The following is a 10,138-nucleotide window of genomic DNA, read 5'->3' as shown; positions in this document are numbered from 1 at the left end:
TCCATCAAAGATCCGGTTAAGTACAATAAAGATACTGACTATTGCTCGTTTGAAAATTAACTAATATGAAGTATAGGTCAAATAAAAATAAGTCAATAAAATCGAATATAAAAACAAGTCTGTTCAAAATTGTAACCATTTATGTTCTCGTATATTGTCAAGTATGTTAAAATAAGAGTCATCCAATAACTCAACAGTTTCATCTTTCATTAAATTTAAACCGTTTTTTTATTCTTTAATGTGTATCATTTCAGAAATATTTCTTTTACGATAATTCTTTCCAAAATCAGGAATACTAACTTTCTCTCAAAATCGTGATTAGTTTCAATAATATGTTTCGAGATTACTGAGTGCTTGGACTGGTCCAATTTTATATTATTGCAATTTTTTAAATTCTTGTCTGCAATTGTCTCTTTGTTTGGCCAACTGCGATGCATCGCAGTTATTACTTTATATATGACATTATTATTTTTATCATATTGATTTTTGTCCTTATGAACTTTAATAAATTTATTAAACTTGTTTAAGCAATATATGGCCTATAGCCAATTATGTTTTTGGATTTATTAATAGATTTAGTAATTTTATTAGAAGTAATTTTATCTTTGAACAATTGATGTACATAAATTGTAGAAACATGACTAATTTTTATTCTATTCGATTAATGTTTGGTAATAATATTGCCTTTTTGTTAAAACAGTTGATTGATTATAATTATAGTTAATTGAGGCAATTTCTAAATTGAAATTTTTAAGACATTGTAAAGAGTATGAAGTCATTCCAGTTCATTTAAATTATATGTTTAGGAATTCGTTAGTTTTACATCATCATAGAATGAATTAAATATAAAAAATCACTTTACATTTTAAAAAAGAAATAACTTAATATTAAAATTTCTGATCTTTACAAAACGATTAGCTTTTTGCAGAAGGGATTAGCCTCAATTACTTGGCTCTTATTAACTCTTTACCTGACCATCTGTGGCAACACATCCTATCACATCATCATAATTCTTTTTTCAAATGTGAAAGAAGACTAATTTTAAACATAAAAAAAATCATAAAAAGAAGTTTTGTTGATTAATGGTGAAAAAAGAATTTGATAATTCCAAAGATATCTAACCAATACGTTTTTTCTATATTGGGAACAAAAAAGAAGAAACGAAAATGTTAAAATTTAGCCAAAATATTTCTTTGAGTTGATTCTAATGAATTTTTAGTGTCTATCAATATCGAACTTAATAAATTTAGAGGCATTTCTTTTAATCCATTAGAATGAACTAACAAAAAATGATTCGTCAATTTAAATGAGACAAGTATTCCTGTATATGTAACAAATTTATTACAATTGAGTAGCAATTTTTAATCTCCTAGATTCTAACAATAAAGAAAAATCAATCAGAGAATTCATCAAGGATATTGAAAGCTGCTCCAATTGCAATAACTTAGGATTGATATCAGAATTAGGAACATTGCCATTCCTGAACTTCATCAGTTTCTCCATAACCACACTTGAATAATTAAGATAGAAAAATTAATAAGATGGTGAAGTTAACAACACAATGGTGTAAAAATAAAAGACAATAAAAGACTTTTTATACGAGCAGACAAGGGCAACATGATCGTAGCCATGGATATGACCTTTTACAATAACAAGTTTTTGAACTACTTAAAGATTCTGACACACATATGTACATATATACATATTTGGTGGTTAAAAACAATCCAGCAATGTGATTGAAAGAAATCTGAATAATATGTTAAAAAATGACATCAGAAGGAATTTATTTCAGATAGGAATTGTGGAGTCTTCGGTCAAGTATTCCATATTGCCAAATATATGCTTTACCAAATATTGCTTTAAGAATACACAAGGAAGGTGTTCCCTTTAGAATTATTGTTTCTTCAATCAATACAGCTCTATATTCATTGGTTGGTTATTTGCAAGATATTATCTCTGAGAGTATCCTTCCTGCGAAAAGTAGAATAAAAAATAGTTTTTAATTTCGCAATAAATTAACTGGAATGACGATTGACAAAACAGAGATAATGGTTTCATTAGATGTTACTTCTCTGTTCACTAATATGCCATTGGATGTTGCGCTGGATGGATTGGTGGGAAGATGGGACTCCATAAAAAGTGTCACAAACATTCCAAAGAGTGAATTCATTAATGCAGTCAAATTTGTCTTAACATCGACATATTTTACTTTTAATGGGATTATTTACAAACAAACTTTTGGCACACCTATGGATTCCCTCCTTTCCCCTATCATTTCTGATATTGTCATGGAGGATTTAGAAGAGATAGTGTTAAATTCTTTATAATTTCGGGTTTCTGCATATTTTGGATATGATGTCTTTATGATTGCATCTAAAGATAAGGTCACTCAAATTTTAAATTCATTCAATGATCAGCATAATAGACTTAAATTCATTATTGAATATGAGGAAAACCATTGAATTTTTTGGATTTATCGGTCATCAATAAAGAAAATACCATTATTTTAAATTGGTATCATAAGAAAACATTCTCGGGTATTTATTGTTCTATTCGAATCATCCCGCATGTCGTAAAATTGGGATCACATATAGCTTAATTGATAGAGCGATCTTATTATCAAATTCAACATTCTATAATAAGAACATAGAATTTATAGAATAGAATTCTCTATTATAAGAATAGAGAATTTGAAGAATAACGGTTATTCTCTAGAAATGATTTTTAATTATATTAACAAAAGGATAAAAAGTCTGGTTTGTAAAACATCCACGATAGTTAATAAAATCATCTCAGATAACGTTGACACTGTTGAAGTTTTGAGAGAGATAATGATTTTCCCATATATAAGATCTATTTCTAATAAAATTACTAATTTTATTAATAAATCCAAAAACATGATTGGCTATAGGCCATATATTGCTTAAACAAGCTTATTAAATTTATTAAAGTTCATAAGGACAAAAATCAACTTGATAAAAATAATAATGTCATATATAAAGTTATAACTGCGATGCATCTTATGTTGGCCAAACAAAGAGACAATTGCAGACAAGAATTAAAAAATATCGCAATATAAAATTGGTCCAAGCACTCAGTAATCTCGAAACATATTACTGAAACTAATCACGATTTTGGGAGAAAGTTAGTATTCTTGATTTTGGAAAGAATTACCGTAAAAGAAATATTTCTGAAATGATGCACATTAAAGAACAAAAAAAGTTTAAATTTAATGAAAGATGAAACTGTTGAGTTATTGGATGACTCTTATTTTAACATACTTGACGATATACGAGAACATAAATGGTCACAGTTTTGAACAGACTTGTTTTTATATTCGATTTTATTGACTTACTTTTATTTGACCTACACTTCATATTAGTTAATTTTCAAACGAGCAATAGTCAGTATCTTTATTGTACTTAATCGGATCTTTGATGGAAAATTTAGATTATAGTATTTTATATAAATTACTGTAAGTTATTACTTTATTCTGTACCTCTTTTTCACACTAATAATATATTATTTTAAATCTATTTGTTCTACAGAATATCATAAAATATAATACTTGTAATTAAAGAATTCTCAAATCGTTTGATACAAGTCTGTGACAAACTGGATTCTCGATCTCAATCGAGAAATTTGGCAAATCTATTTTATCGATGAACATAATTGATCTACTGTTGACTGAAGTATTCAAATGTTCCTAGCTTTTTGTCATCTGGCAGGATACTTATTAACATTCGAATTTTTAATATTTTTTTATATTCTTTTATTTTTTTATATTTTGACACTTCACCATTGAGAATTTTTAAATGTATCCATTATTTCTGTATTCGTTAATGTAAGATTGTATTTCTGCGTTGCGACATTGAAGAAGGCTTTGTAAGCCGTCTGTTAATTATATTAATTTGAAGTTAATTTAATTATAGCTCGAAATAAGCCATGACATTGTGTTAATTTTTTTAAGAAAATATACCAGCATTTTTTATTCCATTTTTAAAAACAATTTAGATCATAAATGTCGTCATGAGAAAAGTTATCGCTTATATCGTTGCAGCATTCTTTATAATGTAGCCTCGATTATTTGCGACCCATCGAATTGCTTAAAGTTCACGCTGCCCGTTTATTTCCACACCTGTAATTCCTTTTTTCTTACGCGGAAAGGTACACACATCCATACATACATACATACGTACATACATACGTACATACATACGTACATACTTGTGTACATGCGTACATATGTACATGATTCGTGACACAAAAAAACAAGCGCAGGCTGTTGTGTTTGTTTATCTAAACAGAGTACGATAGCGCGTCGAGGTATAGGATGAATGGATGGGAAGTAAAAAAAGTACATATATAGTGAACGAAAAATATTTTTATTTACATATTATTACATCGTTTTTTTCGAACGTATTAAAAACTAAAGCCAATCGACGAGCTGATGTCCATTAAAGATGTCATTATCACGTATAGCGTTTTTGGACGCGATGTTGGAGAATCGCGTATATTTGACATCGACGATTCGGGCTAATCGTTCGAACGTTACATCGATACATCCGTCAAACTCAACATACATCGTAGTTTCGTTTCAGTCCTTCGTTTCGCAGCATCTTATAAATATTCCATCGCTGCTCGTAGAGGTCCTTCCACATTTCGAGAGACAGCGACAGTTCGTGTCCGCGATGATCTCCCAAGGCGATCTCCGTAACTCGGTGGACCAATGTTGATTCCAATTTCCAAAAATTTGTAGCCCGTAGCCGTCAGATCCTAACGTCTGCTCAGTAAACGCACCTCGCGATGCTCTATGCTATGTACGTACATAATGTTAAAAACGTTTCTTTTGTGTATAGAACATTGAAATTTACATATTACTGCAATCCTTCTTCGTTTTGTATGATGCGTTGCTGTCTTTAGCGAAGTACATTTTTCGTACAAGCAGGTATCGTAAGACTAATTGCATTCGCGTAAATTGCGACGTATATGGTAAAACCACAGTATATACAATAGCGCAACTCTCTGTCGGCACCTTTGATGTCAGCGTGGATAAAAATGAACTGCACATGCGCGAGCGAAGTATGTAACCAATCAAGGCACTGATATTCCATCTCACTTCTTCTTTTTGTTGTTCTCTCTTTTTCTACTTTATTGCATAAGGATTGTTCTTTTTCCACTGTAAGTTCTGAACTGATGCAATAAGTTCAGAACCTTCGAAAAATAACAGACCTACACAATGTACATTATATTTGAAACAGAAAATAAAATAGAAATAAAACATGATAGATATACATTTATTTCTCAGGAAATATAAGGAAATTCGTACTTATATTTAACCTTTTTTTATTTGCAATGATAGACAAAATTACAAAATATAAATGCAATAAGAGAATTAATAATAATATAGCAATCCGTTTTATTTTAACTGATCGATATTATTTAATCTCCAATTTGAAATATTCTTCCTTTATTGTTAAAAAAAGATATTAATTTCATTTTTTTAATTTCTTCTTATATTTGTCAGATAAAATCCGAGATTAGACTAATTCAATTTATTATATCTCAAATCACAACAATATTAAATCTGTTACATAAAAAAACGATATAAAAAATGACTACGTTCAGTATTTATTTCGCAAATGTTGGAAGTTTTCTTTGCGCTGATTGTATTATACTTTTAGATCTAGGATTGGTGGATTCTATCTTAGCACACAGTCAATCATAAAAACGGTTTCAAAACTGTTGTATTCTGCTGAAACGTACCTATTACATTAACTAATTGATAATGGCTACATTCAGCAGAGAAAATTAATCAGTTATATTAGGTGTTGGAATTAATTCGTAGCGTTTTACAAGTGATGGGAAGTACTTTCATTAATGTATTTTTTAATGCTCATGTGAAATAAATAACATTCTTTCATTAAAAACGCTACGAATTAATTCCAACACCTAATAATTAATCAACACTGATTAGTTTTCTCTGCTGAACGTCAGCCAATTGGTTGGCAATTGTTGGTGAAATTCTGAAACAAAAAAATTATGAAATGTAAACATTAAAAATTTGAAAAATTTACATAAAACTTATATAAAAATTAATAATATTAATAATGGCAATACATATGCAAATTAAACAAACAATAGAATAAAATGAAAATATTATTTAAAAATTAATAAAAAAGTGCATAAAATATAAAAGAATGTTAGATGTAATGTGAAAAAGCGTACAAACAGTATGTTGAATTAATACATCACTCTTAAATAATTTTTTGTTGCAATTTTATGAAATGTATAAAACGTATATACAATTTTCAAACATGCAAATAACGATTAGCGAGACATAAAAGGATGATCAATCATGGATCATATACTAAACAATAACGTACATACATATATGTCAATAATACAACAAAGTCAATTTCAAGCATATGTCCATTTTAGAACAGAAATAAAATATTAACAAAAATATTAACAAATATTAAAAAGTACACTAAATATGCAATAATAAATATATGAAGTTTATGTTAAATTTTATTTATTTCTTTCAATTCAATCTTAATCTATACTTAGCTACTCGATTCACTTCGGTATGAATTAAAGAGCGAACTAAAAAGAAACTTAATATTTCAAGTTAAAAACTTAATATTTAATACTTAATATATATATATATAGATATATATATATAGATATATATATATATATATATAATTCTATAAAATATCTTAATTATAATCGAATCATGCAAACAGTATATAATAGAAAATAAATTATAAAATAATAAATTAAAAGATTATGAACTATAACCATTACCATAAACTGTTATAACAAATAAAACGAAATAAAAGTACATGCCAGCAAAAACAATATTTCAGTCATAAACTTATGAAATATAAATTGCTATTGTATATGTGTGTATGAAAATAAGACTGTATAGAGAATAAAGTAATATATCACTAAAAGAAATATTTACAAATGTAAAATATTTAAAAGTTTTCTGTTTTTTTTACTAATATCTTTATTGCACTGTTTATTATGCTGAGACAAAGTGAAATAAATACGCATATGAAAAAATAGTTTTATTAAATACATTGTAGGAAAATGTGGACATGGTGGTTCAAAAATTACATTCTTGCTCTGCATCTTGAACTAAATAATTACCAATGTTTTTTTAAAGCAATTATTTTCAAATTCTTTCACAAATATTTCTTCTAATTTATGTATATAAGCACAAAAATTATTATTTGCTAAATATAAATTTCCAAAAGGATTTTCCTCTGTATTATTATAAGCTCGAAAAGAATAATATAAAGCAGTATTATCTATGACAGTATTATCTTCATTAATAAAATCTTTACACGTTTTACATGTATGCATTTCTGTACACTTTCTAATTAATAATATCTGCAAACATATTTAAAAGCATTTTCTTTCGGAAATTTCATATCATAATAATCGTGATTCGGAATATTTAAAATTGTCATACGCGTCGTAGATGGAACAAATTCGGAAGTAAACGGATTCGAATCTGACTCAATTAAACTTAACATGTGATTATTATCTGCGGTACAATTTTGCGTATCTGAATGCTCTAACATTTCCATATTAAACAATTTCTTAAAGGCACGAGTGAATTATATTGATGTCAGATTTACACAATTACCGCCTTGTTTTCTAATGGAACCAAAGAAATTTTCTACACAATCTTGATTAATTCTTCGTGTCTTAATATGATGAAAATTGTAACATTTTAATTTTTGCCAAAGTTGCATCATGCTTTGAATAGTTATTTGCCAACATTCGAAGCACTTAACTTTTACACGAGTTCCTTTCTCATTGATAACATTAATACTTTTCAAGAAATGTAACATTTGCTGTAAAAATTGTATTTGTTTTTGATTTCCTGTAAATACTTGTTCATATTCCTTTGGGCTTTAAACTTGAAGAATTTAAAATATCAAATAAGTTATTAAAATTGTCGATAAAATCTATTGTTCCAACTGCTGCGCTTGGAAGAAACCCGAAGGACATTTGAGTGCACATATCTGCAGCAACGCGATTAAAAAACTAAAAACTTGCACAGCATATTTTACTTTCATTTTTTTGGAAGCTAGTTGGCTGAATATGATCTTTAGATAATTTTGGGGCCATTTTGATCCATTGGTTACTATTTCGGTTATAAAAATCAACAATATGACAAGTATAAAAAGAAGAGCATAAGGAACCACAGCACAAATTATAGTTTGTGATATTTAATTATTATTACATCAAAACATGATTATTACATTAAAACATTAAACGTTTCAGCCACAATCTGGCCATCTTTAGTAAATTAATAATATTCTTAAGACGCAGAGTTACATCAAGTTGGCATAAAATTCAACCATCGTGTGTTATAATTATATAAACGTGTTCATTTCTATGAGAAGCTGCTTCGTATACTAATGTTAGAACGTCAAAAGTCATATCACAAAAGTGTAGAACGAGAATTTCCAGATTTTAATTTAAAATAAATTTATATATCATTAATATCTTCTAATCGGAATATAAAGGAATAGAATCGTTATCTGTTTTACAGCAAAAAACATAACGATGAATTTCAAGTACATCCTTTCAACAATATGAGTCCATGAAGCAATTTTGTTTCCAAATTCTATATCATATTTCAATAAATTATCACGAGTTCTTTTCATTAAGTGAGGAATATCGAATATATATAGTATTTCATGCTCATCAACTAAAAATTTGAATTCTGAAACAGAAATACCTAATTCTCGGGAGAGTTGCATAAAGTTAGATCCCATATTCGAAATTAAAGCATGTATCATAACATTGCAATCTCGTATTCGGATAACATTAAATAGAATTTGAGTATATTAGATTTACATGCAGTTTCGATCAAACAAAAGCAAATAGGAAGTTTCCAATTACCTGCAATACTACGTGCCATAATAACTAAAGCACTTTTTGCAGGTAATGGTAGTTTTTCATTACCGGTATCTTCGAATTCAATTATTTCATCTTGGGAAACATTATAAAATAAATTACTTTTCAGACTTATTTCATTTATGCACAAAATAGTGACGTTCTAATGATGGCAATGTATTTAATTTTATACGTAATGCATTAAAAATTTTAGCATTTATACCGGGTTTAATTTTCCATTTTTGTGTAAATGTTTATAGACTACGTACAGAAGATAATGCTTTTTTAAGCTAATTCTTTTTTAATTTTTTTATAACTTCGCGGACTTAAGAAGTACAAACATAAAGCGAATTGTTTGAATTCAGAACTATACCGTCTTCCTTGTTTGCTTTTAATGTGAGCATCAATTTGGGCGGAAAACAATCGTGCAAAATTTAGAGAAAAAACTTACAGCCTAATTGACGTAGGATTTCGTGATCTTGTTCCTTATTTTCTGATTTTGTATTGTCCTTTTTTTTTATAAATCTTTTATTTTCTTCTGAAGCTGTCTGTTTCTCTCGTCCATTATTTTTACTTTTAATTTTGAAATTTGTTGCTGGAATTTTTTTTCCCTTACATTTTCCTTTCTTCTCATCGAGTATACACTGCTGGATATGCTCCTATACAAAATATATATCGAATAATTTTATTTAATTGGGTATGGGAATAAGTTTCCGCCCATTGCAGAAAGATGTCGTTAGTAGCATTGCTCGTATGTTTGATAGAATGGCAAGACATGTTTTTGAAAGGTGTGTGTCTAAACTTTTGAGCCCAATAGATGGCATTCGTTCGAAGCGTAACAAAGAGTAACTTTTTTGCGTTGAAGATGTCGGAATTTATTCCAAAAAAGCAATATTTGCGGGAAGTTTTACTCCATTATTTTATTTTAAAGAAAAGTGCTACGGAAACGCATCGTTTACTCGTAGATATTTACGGCATGCTCCATCGAAAATTAGTTGTAAAGAATGGTTTCGGCGATTCAACAGTGGTGATTTTGATGTGCGTGACAAAGAACGCGAAGGTGCACCGAAAAAATTTGGAGATGCAGAATTGCAACCATTACTCGAAGAAGATTCGTGTTTATCGGTCGATAGGTTGTCAAAAGAGTTAAATGTTGATAGATCCACTGTTGGAAAACGTCTACACGCAATGGGAATGGTACAAAAAAGAAGAAAAT

The 10,138-nt window shown here is 28.5% G+C and overlaps 1 long non-coding RNA gene and 1 pseudogene across 1 annotated transcript; both read right to left on the bottom strand.

The window, feature by feature from the left end:
* Positions 1–4,369: 4,369 nt before the first annotated feature.
* LOC147909693 (uncharacterized) lies at positions 4,370–6,476 on the bottom strand. The gene is made up of 2 exons (XR_015545253.1): positions 4,875–6,476; positions 4,370–4,816 (listed from the first exon to the last, which is right to left on the bottom strand). It is a non-coding gene; the product is annotated as an uncharacterized LOC147909693 (long non-coding RNA).
* Positions 6,477–7,029: 553 nt separating this feature from the next.
* LOC147909692 (uncharacterized) lies at positions 7,030–9,907 on the bottom strand (annotated as a pseudogene).
* Positions 9,908–10,138: the final 231 nt, after the last annotated feature.

This window comes from Acromyrmex echinatior, chromosome 5, assembly GCF_024713525.1.
Source record: "Acromyrmex echinatior isolate Ae372 chromosome 5, ASM2471352v2, whole genome shotgun sequence".
Classification (NCBI taxonomy): domain Eukaryota; kingdom Metazoa; phylum Arthropoda; class Insecta; order Hymenoptera; family Formicidae; genus Acromyrmex; species Acromyrmex echinatior.
Note: the sequence above shows the minus strand (reverse complement) of the source record. Positions and strands in the feature narration are given on the sequence as shown.